General features: G+C 41.3%; 1 non-coding gene across 1 annotated transcript; it reads left to right on the top strand.

The window, feature by feature from the left end:
• Positions 1-10950: 10950 nt before the first annotated feature.
• Trnal-caa (transfer RNA leucine (anticodon CAA)) lies at positions 10951-11027 on the top strand. Its single transcript has one exon. It is a non-coding gene; the product is annotated as a tRNA-Leu (tRNA).
• Positions 11028-17084: the final 6057 nt, after the last annotated feature.

Genomic DNA, 17084 nt, shown 5'->3' on the forward strand with positions numbered 1-17084 from the left:
AACAACGCTACATTTCTCCCTTCTGACCATACAGTGTCCTTCATTAAGTCTTAGTACTACCTGTTGACACAAATGTCAACGCCACATGCATTCAGAATCATTTCACTTCACTGGCCATCGGTGTTCTGTTTGAAGCGGGACTCGTCACTGAAGACAGTTCTCCTCCAATCAATGAGATTCGAAGCGGAAAATATGTCTGGAGACGCCGTGGACAGCTAGGAATATCAACCTGACTGTCGTCAACCATACCTCTCGGCAACCAGGAGTGAGTGGCTGGGGCGCGATTTAATTTCATCGCAGGACCGCATTGATCTCTATTCAACCTGGATGTAGAAGTCTTGTCTCCAAGTGTAGAACTGCAGCGTGTCTGCAGATTCATGTGCTTCGCATCGTCCACCATGTTGTAGTTTGGCAAAAAAAGTCTCCATCGGTCTGTACACGACAAAGAATAGCAGACTGGTTTCTCATTTTGAGCTGTATGTCAACATGAGATGTAATAGGCTGACTTTGGAGCGGAATCTAGAAGTGTTTCCATTTGCCAGCAGCCATAATGTAGTTTGGCAAGAAATGAAACATGAGCATCTATAGCTGAAGTTCAACATCCAGATAGTATAGAGATCATTGCAGGACGCCTTTGGCTGTCATCAGCGGCACACTTAGCAGGACAGCGATACGACATTCAGCGATCCGTTTTGTTGTTCTTAATTGTAAGCCCCTCTGGCCTCGCATTTCAGCAAAATTATGCCCTCCTGCACTCGGCCAAGGTTTCTAATGCTTGTCTTCGTGAATGCCAAACCCCACGTTGGACAGCAAGGTCGCCAGATCTATCCTCAACTGACAACGTTTGGAGAAATATGGGCCGGGTCCTCCAACCATCTCGAGACTTTGGCGATGGAACACACCAATTGGATAGAATCTGGCATGATATCCCTCAGGAAGACATCCAACAATTCTATAAATCAGTGTCAAACCGAATAACTACTTATTTTGTGAAGCTCTTCCTTCTGAATAAATCATCCAATTTCTCTAGAACTGTAATCATTTAACTGAAATTTCGGATGCTAATAAATTAGAATAAGTGGTCTGATTTACTTCGCAAAAGACATTCTACAACCAATATCGTATAAGTATTATTTTCTTCGACAACTGGATTCGCCAGTCATTGCTCCATGTTCTAATCTTCAAAGATTATTGTTGCACAACTTGTTCGTTGTAAGTTGGAACCTCATGTCAAGTTGGCGTATCAGTGGACATAATGTAGCACATTATGCAAGGGTTTGTCAGCAAAAACATATTTACTATGTGCATATGGCCATCTCCCTCCCCCCATGAACCATGGACCTTGCCGTTGGTGGAGAGGCTTGCGTGCCTCAGCGATACAGATGGCCGTACCGTAGGTGCAACCACAACGGAGGGGTATCTGTTGAGAGGCCAGACAAACATGTGGTTCCTGAAGAGGGGCAGCAGCCTTTTCAGTAGTTGCAGGGGCAACGGTCTGGATGATTGACTGATCTGGCCTTGTAACATTAACCAAAACGGCCTTGCTGTGCTGGTACTGCGAACGGCTGAAAGCAAGGGGAAACTACGGCCGTAATTTTTCCCGAGGACATGCAGCTCTACTGTATGATTAAATGATGATGGCGTCCTCTTGGGTAAAATATTCCGGAGGTAAAATAGTCCCCCATTCGGATCTCCGGGCGGGGACTACTCAGGAGGACGTCGTTATCAGGAGAAAGAAAACTGGCGTTCTACGGATCGGAGCGTGGAATGTCTGATCCCTTAATCGGGCAGGTAGGTTAGAAAATTTAAAAAGGGAAATGGATAGGTTAAAGTTAGATATAGTGGGAATTAGTGAAGTTCGGTGGCAGGAGGAACAAGACTTTTGGTCAGGTGATTACAGGGTTATAAATACAAAATCAAATAGGGGTAATGCAGGAGTAGGTTTAATAATGAATAAAAAAATAGGAGTGCGGGTTAGCTACTACAAACAGCATAGTGAACGCATTATGGTGGCCAAGATAGACACAAAGCCCATGCCTACTACAGTAGTACAAGTTTATATGCCAACTAGCTCTGCAGACGATGAAGAAATAGATGAAATGTATGACGAGATAAAAGAAATTATTCAGGTAGTGAAGGGAGATGAAAATTTAATAGTCATGGGTGACTGGAATTCGTCAGTAGGAAAAGGGAGAGAAGGAAACATAGTAGGTGAATATGGATTGGGGGGAAGGAATGAAAGAGGAAGCCGCCTTGTAGAATTTTGCACAGAGCATAACTTAATCATAGCCAACACTTGGTTCAAGAATCATAAAAGGAGGTTGTATACCTGGAAGAATCCTGGAGATACTAAAAGGTATCAGATAGATTATATAATGGTAAGACAGAGATTTAGGAACCAGGTTTTAAATTGTAAGACATTTCCTGGGGCAGATGTGGATTCTGACCACAATCTATTGGTTATGAACTGCAGATTGAAATTGAAGAAACTGCAAAAAGGTGGGAATTTAAGGAGATGGGACCTGGATAAACTGAAAGAACCAGAGGTTGTAGAGAGTTTCAGGGAGAGCATAAGGGAACAATTGACAGGAATCGGGGAAAGAAATACAGTAGAAGAAGAATGGGTAGCTCTGAGGGATGAAGTAGTGAAGGCAGCAGAGGATCAAGTAGGTAAAAAGATGAGGGCTAATAGAAATCCTTGGGTAACAGAAGTAATATTGAATTTAATTGATGAAAGGAGAAAATATAAAAATGCAGTAAATGAAGCAGGCAAAAAAGAATACAAACGTCTCAAAAATGATATCGACAGGAAGTGCAAAATGGCTAAGCAGGGATGGCTAGAGGACAAATGCAAGGATGTAGAGGCTTGTCTCACTAGGGGTAAGATAGATACTGCCTACAGGAAAATTAAAGAGACCTTTGGAGAGAAGAGAACCACTTGTATGAATATCAAGAGCTCAGATGGCAACCCAGTTCTAAGCAAAGAAGGGAAGGCAGAAAGGTGGAAGGAGTATATAGAGGGTTTATACAAGGGCGATGTACTTGAGGACAATATTATGGAAATGGAAGAGGATGTAGATGAAGACGAAATGGGAGATAAGATACTGCGTGAAGAGTTTGACAGAGTACTGAAAGACCTGAGTCGAAACAAGGCCCCGGGAGTAGACAACATTCCATTTGAACTACTGATGGCCTCGGGAGAGCCAGTCATGAAAAAACTCTACCATCTGGTGAGCACGATGTATGAGACAGGCGAAATACCCTCAGACTTCAAGAAGAATATAATAATTCCAATCCCAAAGAAAGCAGGTGTTGACAGATGTGAAAATTACCGAACTATCAGTTTAATAAGTCACAGCTGCAAAATACTTACGCGAATTCTTTACAGACGAATGGAAAAACTGGTAGAAGCCGACCTCGGGGAAGATCAGTTTGGATTCCGTAGAAATGTTGGAACACGTGAGGCAATACTGACCTTACGACTTATCTTAGAAGAAAGATTAAGAAAAGGCAAACCTACGTTTCTAGCATTTGTAGACTTAGAGAAAGCTTTTGACAATGTTAACTGGAATACCCTCTTTCAAATTCTGAAGGTGGCAGGGGTAAAATACAGGGAGCGAAAGGCTATTTACAGTTTGTACAGAAACCAGATGGCAGTTATAAGAGTCGAGGGGCATGAAAGGGAAGCAGTGGTTGGGAAAGGAGTAAGACAGGGTTGTAGCCTCTCCCCGATGTTATTCAATCTGTATATTGAGCAAGCAGTAAAGGAAACAAAAGAAAAATTCGGAGTAGGTATTAAAATTCATGGAGAAGAAGTAAAAACTTTGAGGTTTGCCGATGACATTGTAATTCTGTCAGAGACAGCAAAGGACTTGGAAGAGCAGTTGAACGGAATGGACAGTGTCTTGAAAGGAGGATATAAGATGAACATCAACAAAAGCAAAACGAGAATAATGGAATGTAGTCAAATTAAGTCGGGCGATGCTGAGGGAATTAGATTAGGAAATGAGACACTTACAGTAGTAAAGGAGTTTTGCTATTTAGGGAGTAAAATAACCGATGATGGTCGAAGTAGAGAGGATATAAAATGTAGACTGGCAATGGCAAGGAAAGCGTTTCTCAAGAAGAGGAATTTGTTAACATCGAGCATAGATTTAGGTGTCAGGAAGTCGTTTCTGAAAGTATTTGTATGGAGTGTTGCCATGTATGGAAGTGAAACATGGACGATAACTAGTTTGGACAAGAAGAGAATAGAAGCTTTCGAAATGTGGTGCTACAGAAGAATGCTGAAGATAAGGTGGGTAGATCACGTAACTAATGAGGAGGTATTGAATAGGATTGGGGAGAAGAGAAGTTTGTGGCACAACTTGACTAGAAGAAGGGATCGGTTGGTAGGACATGTTTTGAGGCATCAAGGGATCACAAATTTAGCATTGGAGGGCAGTGTGGAGGGTAAAAATCGTAGAGGGAGACCAAGAGATGAATACACTAAGCAGATTCAGAAGGATGTAGGTTGCAGTAGATACTGGGAGATGAAGAAGCTTGCACAGGATAGAGTAGCATGGAGAGCTGCATCAAACCAGTCTCAGGACTGAAGACCACAACAACAACATGGCCATCTCCGTGTATATAACAATCATCTGTGAGGGCTACATACGTGGACATAGTCATGTCCACGTGACGCTTCCAGGTTGTAAGCGTTGTATTCCTGACAAGTGTTTGCGTTACGTGCAGCATTTTATTTAGTAATATGACAGCTTGATATGAGGTTGTAACTCACTATGAACATATTCCGTAACAATAATTTTTGAAGACCAGAAGATAACAGAAAAACCTGTCGAAACTGTTAGTTACAAATAATGAAGCATCTATGCGAGCTTGGCTATCAAAACTTTTTAGCTAATAATCATTTGGTTGTCTTTTCTTGGCCGGCCAGTGTGGCCGAGTAGTTCTAGGCACTTCATTCTGGAACCGCGCGACCGCTACGGTCGCAGGTTCGAATCCTGCCTCGGGCATGGATGTTTGTGAGGTCCTTAGGTTAGTAGGTTTAGGTTGTTCTAAGTTCTTGGGGACTGATGACCTCAGATGTCAAGTCCCATAGTGCTCAGAGCCTTTTGAACCATTTTGTCTTTTCTTGTCTATCACATCTACTGATCTCCGTCCCATTCGGCTAACTCTTTCGTGAAACGTCTTTTTGTGAGGTGCATATTATATGCAAGTATTTCATCTGCATGCATATTATGCCTCTATAAACAGCATGTGCAAAAATCAGTTACAAACTGTTGCTGCGGGAATGAAGAAGAAATTTTATGAGCGGTAGCGGTCAGTTTAAGACCTGTTTGTGAACATTAAATTCTAGTGGATAATCTTCCTTGTGTTATACTCCTGGTAACTGGGCACGAACAACGATGCAAAACGTCGAGAATGTGTCCAAATCTAAGCTGGCCCGTATTTGTAACTCACTTCTCTCCCCTTCTGCCTCTCTCTCTGCGTAACGTCCACCCTCTCCGTTGTTACTGGCGTTCCGGGACATGTGTGCCTTGTCCTGGTGGGCGTATTGATAGGAGCCCAGGGACACAGGCGGGGCGGAAGCGAGCCGCCGATAACAGTCGCGGGCGGCGCGGTGGTCGCCCGGAGTCCTCGGGAAATTGGTTTCCGCGCCATATCCTGCGGAACAGCCGAACCCGCCGCCGGAAACATTACTGTGCCGGGCTGCGCCGCCAGCGCCTGCCTGCCTGCTCTCCTGCACGAGCGCCCGCACTATCACACACACACACACACAGACACACACACACACACATACACACACACGCAGACAGTTAGATAGCTAATGCACCACAGATCCAAAATGTCGATATCGAAACCAGTCTGCGTAATGCCGAAACTGAAGCAGGTACATTCAGTTAGACCACTCACAGCATGCGGCTGTATTCCAAGTGATCAACGGAGAATTCAATCTGTGAGATGCACAACGTACCTAGCCCCGACGTATATCATAAATACATCGCGGATCGCGGAAGAGGGCACTGCGATAATGTGTTCCAGTACAACCACGAATCGCATCATCCGTCCGTCGTAATTTCAGTTTACCCTGCGTACTGATATCATATGATTTGAACGTCATATAATTACACTTCCAAAGTCGTTGGTGACGCTATGTTTAGTACTGCAGACTTATTCCAACGCGAAGAACTTAGGAGTGTAGTTCTATACTCTGCTCTGAGTTGGGAGGTAGTTAATTGATCTATGATACCAAAGATGAAGAAAGGCATCTCGCATAAGCAAAAGAGGAAAGTGAGGTTACATATAAAATTTTCTGTTTAATACCAAATAGCTGGTACAAAACTTTGCGTTTGCAATTATTTCGTCATCATATAGCAACTTCGGAGCTTAAAATAACGCGTATCGCATGTCAATTATGGTGAAGTACATTACATTTACTCCATTAAGTATATGTACTGTCATTAATCTTACATTAAAATAGACTCAGATTCGAGACTATGAGTAACAATATGTTGGTCTCACTTACACTGATACTTGTAGAACTACCTACCTACGTCTCTACCTAGACACGTTTAGTAAATGAGTTCCGAATTACTTAAAAGTTGTAAATTTTCAGTGTCATTCAAAATTGGTTCATTACTTATTTACATTTTGCTTCAGGGAATGTTGCCTCACACTGTTATTGAAATAACTTTACACAGATCGTGCTGACAGACAAAGGGTACTAATAATCTTAAAACTGATATTTGTGCGTAAACAACACTACATAAAAAACTGAAGAACGAAGTCCCAAAAAATTTCCACAGAGCAAAGGCAACAGCATCTTCTCTTTCAAACTCTGTGACTTGGACAGTAACGGCTAGAAACGCATGTCGCAGAAGTGAGGTCCTTAAAAAGAGTTGCTTGCCGGGGACTTTAAACTATAGTAAAGACTACAGTAATCACACAACAATATCTGAACAAATCAAGGAGTGGTGAAATAAAAGGACAGAATTTGTCACAAACATCAATGAAAATAGATTACGAAGAATGGTAAAATTAACAGCACAGCAGCCCTCTGACGCTAAAAAGGAGTCCATTGATCCAGGTTTCGGCACTGCTGTGAGTGCCTTCATCAGAAATAAAATTCTGAAATTGGAGAATAACAAAATTACAGGGAAGAAAATTTTTTTCAAGTGTAAGTACTAGCTAGTAGTATAAAAAAGGGAAACTACTTACACGTCACGTATTAAACTAAAAATCAAGCAATAAAGCATTAGTCACAAAATTTGTAAAACAGAATACTTAAAGGGCAAGCCACTATGGGCTGCTCCCATGCGTCTTGCTACGGTAGCATCAGATTGAGGCGCCCGCGTTAGAAATTGCGGGCATGTGAGTATTTCACCGAGAGACCCATCTAGTAGAAGCAAATAGAAACAGGCTACTTAACATTCAAAATGTAGACAGACGCATGCTACAATGAACGCTATTTTGTACATAAAGTAAAAGGCAATGATTGCATCTGAATACAGCAGAAACGTTAACAGATTGTCTACGTAAGAGCTTACGAGTTACACGAGTTACTGAAATATCTTTTCTAAGTCGATTCATAATTTTTTTGTTGTTTAAAGGTTTATATTAATTGCATTTCATGTTTTACCATTCTTTTCTGCTCGCTGAGTTATTTAGCTCCTTTTGTGTTTCTAAAATGGCGTTTCAGCCTTTCAAAAGTATTTATAAGTTCTTATTAGCACATTTTGTTACCGTGTCTGCTGCTGTCAGAAACAATTATTGCGTTTTACTTCATGTACAAAATAATGTTCATCGTAACATTCGACTGTCTACATTTTGAATGTTAAGTAGTCTGTTGCAGTTGCAGCTATTAGATGATGCTCTTGGTGAAATCTCACTTGGCCGCAGTTGCTAACGAGGGAGTTGCTACCGTAGCTCGACATATGGGAGCAGCCCATAGTGGCTTGCCCTTTAAGTATTCTGTTTTACAAATTTTGTGACTAATGCTTTATTGCTTGATTTTTAGTTTAATACGTGACGTGCAAGTAGTTTCCCTTTTTTATACTACTAGCTAGTACTTACACTAAAAAAAAATACCCTTAAGGTATTCTGTTTTACAAATTTTATGGCTAAAGCTGTATCGCTTGATTTTTAGTTTAATACGTGACGTATAAATATTGTTACTTGTTTTTACCGTCCGCAGCTCGTGGTCGTGCGGTAGCGTTCTCGCTTCCCACGCCCGGGTTTCCGGGTTCGATTCCCGGCGGGGTCAGGAATTTTCTCTGCCTCGTGATGACTGGGTGTTGTGTGCTGTCCTTAGGTTAGTTAGGTTTAAGTAGTTCTAAGTTCTAGGGGACCGATGACCATAGATGTTAAGTCCCATAGTGCTCAGAGCCATTTGAACTTGTTTTTACCACTTACACTTAACATTATTTTTTTCTTTCCTGTGATTTCGTAATTATGTTATAGGCCAATTTGAGAGTCTTCCTTCTGATGAAGGCACTCATATCAGTGCCGAAACCTCGGTCAAAAGACTCCTTTTTTTGCGACCGAGGGCTGCTATTGCTGTTAATTTTACTTTGTAAACAGTCGTTGATCACTCAGCCATGTACAAAACCTACAATGAGATTGATATTATCGACAGGTACACATAATTATAGATCTGCGAGCAGTCTGTTGTAAAATTATGCAACGTTTTGTGCTCACGTATTATGATGACCTCCTCTATAAAAATCAACATGGATTCCACAAACAGAGATCTAACGAAACTCAGCTTGCTCTGTTCCTCCACGATATCCGTAGCGCTGTAGAAAAACACGCTCATGTTATTGGACTGTTCCTTGACTTCAGGAAGGCATTTGACACGCCGAGAAAAAATCGTGAAATCAGATCTAATACAGAGGCTTACCGACGATCATTCTTCCTACGCGCCATTTGCAAGTGTGGAGCAGGGAAGGGGGAGGGGGAGGGGGGAATCAGTTAGTGGTATTAGGTAGCTTGCGGAGTATTGATGTTGGCGTAGACATATCGACCAATGGGAAAATGGTCAATAGCTAGACCAAGAAAGAAGCGGAGAGCTCAAAGAAGTATAGGCAGATGCTTTAAAGTTAAAAAAAAAAAGCGAGACGAACTCGCGACCTTAAATTGCATACTGCACCCATAGGCTGTACAAGCAAATAAAGAAAGAAGACAAACACATTCATTCTCCTTTAACAATACACTGCACTCGACCCTTGCTGTAAAATGGAATATAATATGAAAAAGAATGAATATCTTTATGTGTACGAACTGACAAGTCCTCTTTTCATAACAGGAAGTTTTATAACACCATCTGGAAGCCAGTAATAACGAAGGCGTGTCTGAGGTGTCGAGGGACTAGGAGGAAGTCAGGACGACCCCTTCCACCCGACCAGAGTTTGCCCGAAGTTCTTCCGCGGGTCAAAGCCGGTCAACTCCCGGAGCCGCCCTGGTTTGTCCGTAATATCGGGTGGCCGCCTATTACTGGCCCTTAACCCCTGCAACTTGACCTCCTCTGCTGAGTACCCGCGCCTGCTGTGTCTGCCCGTTGCCGCATCTCGCGCCACGCAGCGAAAACCCTCTTTCCTCTTGTGACACATACTGACTGCGGTCGGCAGCACTCGTAAGCTACAATAAACCATTCTGAGATAAATAACTAGGTGTAAATATAAATAAAAAGCGGACTTCTCAGTGCCCATAAATGTGCTCTGTTTATTTTAAATGAACAATTATATAGATCTTTCGAAGTATGACTACTACAATGAACACAACCCCGTATGTGCTTGACGTCCTTCAAAGATTGAGCTCAACTTCAAATTGTTGTATTTTACTTTTTATTCATTGCATGTTTTGATGAAGGATTTTTAAGTCTGTTAAATAATGTCTCATGTTGCCTTTTCCAGTGGTTTATTTATTTATTTGTAATTAAAGAAAACAAGTGAAATATTTTCCTAGTGTGCATTTTCCTGAGTTGGTCGCATGCAGATAAGACTAGAAGCCAGTATTTCTTCATTTATTAATCCATGTTTACTCACATAGGCGTCAGTCATAGCCAGACTCTGCAAATAAATGATTTAATAAATAAGTATCGAGGCACTTAGGGCTAGTATATACGTATGTCAAATAATTACAGATACTACACGTGTAGGAAAATGGAACCGTACTATACATGAAGAACGCGAGAATACGTACCCTGGTTCAGATAAAAGCCAGTGGATTACATAGTATTACGGCTGACTTGCAACAAACATGAGCAGACTGACAGAATGCAAATTCGAAGTACAGGGAGATACAAGAAGAACAACAGCAACACAATTAACTATTTGTAACTGCAAAATAAGTCTTCAACGACAATGGATAATCTGCATAGATAATGGCTCTGAGCACTATTGGACTTAACTTCTGAGGTCATCAGTCCCCTAGAACTTAGAACTACTTAAACCCAACCAACCTAATGACATCACACACACTCATGCCCGAGGGAATCTGCATAGATAAAATGAAACTAGTGCAACGGCCGAGAGGATAAAGTATTTTAACATATGGTATGCAGAGTGAGATTTTCACTCTGCAGCGGAATGTGTGCTGATATGAAACTTCCTGGCAGATTAAAACTGTGTGCCGGACCGAGACTCGAACTCGGGACCTTTGCCCCTCGCGGGCAAGTGCTCTACCAACTGAGTTACCCGAGCACGACTCACGGCCGTCATCACAGCTTTACTTCTGCCAGGAAGTTTCGTATCAGCGCACACTCCGCTGCAGAGTGAAAATCTCATTCTCGAAACATCCCCCAGGCTGTGGCTAAGCCATGTCTCCGCAATATCCTTTCTTTCAGGAGTGCTAGTTTTTCAAGGTTCGCAGGAGAGCTTCTGTAAAGTTTCGAAGGTAGGAGACGAGGTACTGGCAGAAGTAAAGCTGTGAGGACGGGGCGTGAGTCGTGCTCGGGTAGCTCAGTTGGTAGAGCACTTGCCCGCAAAAGGCAAAGGTCCCGAGTTCGAGTCTCGGTCCGGCACGCAGTTTTAATCTGCCACGAAGTTTCATATGGTATGCAGTTGGCCAAAGTCCAAGACGTGTGTACAAAGAGAAGCAAAGAAACTGCTAAGGTCATCAGTCCCTAAGCTTACACACCACTTAACCTAATTATCCTAAGGACAAACACACACACCCATGCCCGCGGAAGGACTCGAACCTCTGCCGGGACCAGCCGCACAGTCCATGACCGCAGCGCCCATAACCGCTCGGCTAATCCCGTGCGGCAGAGAGACAGATACATTACATGCCACCATACGTAGAAAATAGTAATAGTATTTAAAATGGAAATGAGTAGTGGTTTTAAATCATTAATAAAACTGATTAGGAGCTAACAAATGTAAAAATGAAGTTACAGGTAATGGTATAACATTAGAATACACATGACTGCATTGGACACCTAAATTCGCAAAGGGGAGGGTAGGGGAGGACGGGAAAGGGAGAGTGGAGGGGATAGATAGAGGAGTGTGTGCTTGGCGGAGGAGGGGCAGGGTGGAGGAAAGGGACGGTTGATGGGTAGATAATAACGAAAGATCATTGTTACATCAACAACAAAGTGCAGGTAGAACACTCTTACAACGTGACAGCATAACTGTGACAACTTATATGTGGGAAAAAGTTTATTAATTCAGCAAATAGCAGACTATACAAATTATTCGTCATGGTCACCTCCTTCCAGCGTATCTCTACGGCACATCTTTGTTAAGAGAAACGTGTTACGCTTTAAAATCTCACAGAACTTCGTATCTAGAGAACTTTACTGTATATTCTCGTTATGTACAATGTATGAAGAAAATACGTTCCTAAATTTCCTATTATGAAAGAAATATGAAGCAGAACAATACACGTTAATTGAAGTGATCGAAATAGCTGTAGAGGAACGTGCTTCAGTCTACGACATTTTACTTGTGCTATGGCCAAGTAAGTCTCTGTCTTGTTCATTTGCATTGCTGTAAGGGGTACGGCGTGTTACGAAGTCACACACTTGTAACTGTATAAAATAAGCAAACTTACGAAAATGTACAAATCATTTAGTTACATATGCAGCTAAGCAGAGCATATATCGATATTTTCGAATTGTTCGTGGACTCTATATTCATTGAAGAATGTAAGGCAGTAACAGTCGATTGATTCGCAAGCGTACACGGTCACTGTCAATTTGAATAAAATGATTTTAGGTTTTAGGCTGCGTCATTACGAAACATAAGCAAAACTAAAGATCCGATGAATCTACAGGCTTTGCTGAGATCGTGAAGAAGTCCGCTGCAAAGCTGGTAAGAACGCCTGCATTTTAGTTGTTTCAGTGTTTCACAACGACGCGGCACTATAACCCAAATGGTTTTATTCAAAGTAGTCTATTGTTATGGGTTGGAGGTAGTAGGTTACCGTGAGGGATGCTGACATACACTTGTCCAAATATGAGACTTGCGAATGGCCCAGTTGCCAAAACTTCGGCGTTATTTTGAAAAGTCTTAGCTCTACAGCAATGAGTCTCATTAAAAGTATTGGGATTCCAGAGTTTAATTAGTATTTCGTATGAATTATTTTCTTAAATAACTCTTTAATCTCGAAGATGAACTTGTGCATTTAGCGTCATAAATTCCAGTTATTCCAATACATTTGGCACAGGTTCTTTGGTTTACCGAAGCAATTATTTTTAACACTTATAAATACCGCTATACTGAGCGAACGTTCCTTGCAGAGTGTCGTGTTCTCATGCATAGTTACTGCAGTTGCAAACTTTGGTGGCCTTTACAAAAGTTTCATTTGTATAACCTTGATTAACAGAGATTTTACTTGAAAATTTCCTAAACCTGATGCGATACAACACAACATATATATTCACAACATACATATTCTAAAAAGTGAATTTGAGTTTTCGAATATATTTATTGCCTGGGATACTATTGGCGTTCTCGCTTAGTGTCTACTGTCGGTATATATATTCAGAATTTTTTGCTGGGAGCATTTCGCTTTATTAACGTTTTACGTGCTTTGTTCGACTAGAATATTCATAAATCGGTACCTTCTTGGGAAACCATGCCGTGGAAATTTAGGATATGCCACGTAAGAGCTCCCTCCCTTCTGCATCCTTTATTCGCCTTCCTGCTCTCCTGTTGGCGATGCAGTCGGCCCACAGTGGCGGAGAATCTTCTGCTGTACGAGTGGCAAGCATCTAATACATAAAACATCAGAGACGAGATCCAGTGCGGCGCTGTTAGGTGCATTCGCTTCTGTGGATACGTAAAAAGTTACTTCATTTAGTGCAATATTTCGTGCCTGCATGAGAATTTTAACAACCAGTGCAACTGAACATTTTTGAACGCTATAATTAAAATCGAAACGCTTGACAAAGACGGCCGTATCTTTTGATGGCATTGATTAGACGCTTAAATGTTTCACAATGCGAAGGGATCGTAGATCATAGTATTTGACACGAATTTCAATTAGATACTTAAAGCAATTCTTGCGAAAATTTTGCCTTAACAGTCGAAGAGACAGACAGACAGACGGACAACAAGGATCCCGTTTTTACCTATTGAGGTACAGAACCCTAAAAATGTCGATATTTCGCTAGTGCGTCTCAGACGTTATTACACCTGAATATAATCGTCATTTCGTACAAGAAAGAGCTTTTTCATATGATTATTTTCTTCCCAGATCAATAGTAATTAATAACCTTAAGTTCAAATTTCAATGCAGTACCACAGCAAAAGACTCACATCTAGGTTGAAAAAGAAAAGTTATTTTAGAAATAGTGTTGAATGTTTGCTCGTCTTATCGCCGGGACAGCATCATTGTTTACGAAAGTCCAAAGAAAAGTTATGCTGTATTTAATTCCATTAATTAAATATGTCAACATTTGCTTAGGACAGTAATTTTGCCTAATTATAAGACGGTAGACTGTCAATAACAGACTCTTAAAATTAGTTGCAGCCGTTTTTCACTCTGTATACATGCCTCCACGGCTTTTGAATAGATAATTGCGGTGCGTAATATATTATGGCAATTTATTAACCACGAAATTTTGACGGTATTAACAGACTAGTGAAAGGAGGCTTTAGGATCAGTGTTGGTTGAAAGCAGACAAAAGCAAAGATGCACAGTACGAGCAAAGGAATAGCCCGAAAATGGTTAATGTAATAATATGCCGCGGAAAAATTTGGTACCTGGGTCAGCGAACTGGCGAAGAAAAATGGAAAATGACGTTTGACTGCTGGAATATGTAAGGTAACTGAATGTATTAATAACAGAACTTGACAGGTTCAAAATGAATGTTATCGTACTCTCTGAAAACAAGAGGAAAGGCAAAGGAGAAGAAGAACCTGGTAATTATTTACATATTGAGAGAGGGTTCCAAAGCGGAAACAGCCAAAGCAGCAGTCTCCAATGTGCTAGGCAGTTGTGAGGTAACGGACGAGTCGTCACGCCCTGAAAATATTCTAAGTTCAGGGGAATCAGTGGTCGCTCGGCCAGCCGGGGCCCGGCAGCAAACACGTGGTGCAGAACGTCAGCCGGACGAGAGGGGTAGCCCCAGTGCATGGTCCATCGAGCACGTGGCTAGGAATTCCTTGGTGATGCCGTGCGCCGGGAGGGCCAAAGACGGCGGACTTTGTGAAAACTTAATGGCAGACATTTCACAGATCGTATAGAAATTAACAGTAGCCAGATGAATCATGATACCTCAAACAGAAATATTGACTTTACTATTATTTGCACGACGATTCTGATGGTGTAATCAGATTTCCAATATCCTTATTAGTTTAAAGTTTAGTATCTGACGGTAAATTATGTAAGTAACACCCAGCAACGAATTTCCAAAATATAAACGCTTCATCGGATTTTGTCGATCGCCGTGTCTTTAAAAAGCTGTTAGTGTAAACCTAAATTGATATTGATTACAGAATGTAACTTGACTAGTACATGAGTTATTGGAATTGAAAGTGGCCGATTACTATCAATCGCGTCAGGCCATAAGTACTCCGCAGTTACACGAAAAAACGGTAGCAACATGCTCTTAAATATATTTATTCATCTATGTCTTTGTTTATATCCAATATATACAATTCATGAAGAAATTGGTTAAATATTTACTGTCTTTTAGAAAGCACAGAGACATTAGCCTACGTTTTGTTGCTATTTCTTTGATATATGTTTATTTAATTTGTTTAGGTATTTAATAATGGGTGTTAGAGCGTGTTTATGGTCCAGCCGTAGGAATATTTATACAATTTCCAGTTATTAAAAGGTAAATTCAGTACTTCGAATGTGTTTCATTATGTTTGTGTGGATGCGTTGGCATGAAGACATGGCGCGAGTGCTCTAGCCAATCACAGCGTTCGTGAATGCGGAGACTGGATGGAAGCGAAGGACGCACAGTCGGCGGAAACACTTGGACAGTAGAGCAATTTGCGCGTGGTCGCGGTGGATAGAAATATTTCGGAGTGTTGACCTGTGCTCTTGTGAGATTTCCGTGGCTTCTACAGTGAAGACGTAGTGTGCGTTGAGAAGTGAATATCTCACGAGCTGTGTTGTTGTCCATAACTAGTTACGTGCTGTAGTAATCTATTATGTTTTACTTAATCCGCCGGCCGGGGTGGCCGAGCGGTTCTAGACGCTACAGTCTGGAACCGCGCTACCGCTAAGGTCGCAGGTTCGAATCCTGCCTCGGGCATGGATGTGTGTGATATCCTTAGGTTAGTTAGGTTTAAGTAGTTCTAAGTTCTAGGGGACTGATGACCTCAGAAGTTAAGTCCCATAGTGCTCAGAGCCATTTGAACCAATTTGAACGAAGATGAGCCATGCTGTTCTCCTTGATAGTGCCTGTTTACTTAATCCCTGGACCATCGACACCAATAAGTGTTTCGCAGAAATATACCGCATTCTCCAAAATACTTCTACTGTCGTACTCATCATTTAATGTCGTTAAGATAGTACCTGCAGATTTTATTTAATTGCAATCTATCAATTATAAATTTATATGTTACATTCATAATTCACAATTGCCGAGTGATAGAAACCTTCGACTATTCCGTTCATGTGTGTATTCTTATCGCATACTGTAGACCCATCAGTACTTGGCCCGTAATGCGGCAGCTACGTATCTCAGCCCTTAGACAACGAAACCAGCCAAAACTTTTAATATTGCAACTTTGAGTCGGGGGTACGACGTTGAGGGCCACCAACTTCACCTTATTTGATTCATTTTCTATTTGAGAGCCCGCACGATACAAGGAAAAAGAGAATCACTAACTAGGAGTTTATTAATGAACGTATTATTATTGTGAAAATGACTTTCTTTGTAAGGGTGGTTGTTATTATTTGTATACATGCACCCACGAATGATACGACATGCTTTCTGGACAACCGTTAGGGAGGCAACAGATAATATCGCAAGGTGAAAGGACCTGATAACTGTGGGGGATATGAATGGAAGAGCAAGAATTAGAGAATCATGTACATAGTGGACTAAACATCGTCAGACCCAATATAATGGCAATGGAGAACGACTGAGTGATATTTGTGAACAGTTTTATCTGAAAATTATCAACACTTCTTTTAAACACAAGGATATTCATAAATATATTTGGCAACAGAATACTAGGACGTTCTATAATACATTATATTATCATTAGACAAATAAGTAGTTTCAAGGCAGCAAATGTTATAGAGGAGCCCAGTGTAAATCAGACCATTCTCTAGTAAAAATGAAGAGTTTTCTGTCATGGAAGAATGCTAAGAGTGATACTTACAATGTTGAAACGAATTGTGCTGAGAAAGTTCAAAATCTTCTCTTCAATATTAACAGCTTACAAGATGAAAGTGTACGAACATTCTTTACCACCAGAATGGAAAGGTCATTGCAAGAATCATTTGAAGGAAGTATAGAAGAATGGGCACAAGTGAAAACAACTACAACTGCACAGCACAATGGTGGTCGGAGGAAATAGAGGTGGCAATGAAGAAAAGAGGAACGCGTTCAACCACTGGCTGCGTGATAAATCGGAAGCAACAAGAACAATCGACAAGGAAAGAAAGAATTA

This window comes from Schistocerca cancellata, chromosome 6, assembly GCF_023864275.1.
Source record: "Schistocerca cancellata isolate TAMUIC-IGC-003103 chromosome 6, iqSchCanc2.1, whole genome shotgun sequence".
In the NCBI taxonomy this organism is placed as follows: domain Eukaryota; kingdom Metazoa; phylum Arthropoda; class Insecta; order Orthoptera; family Acrididae; genus Schistocerca; species Schistocerca cancellata.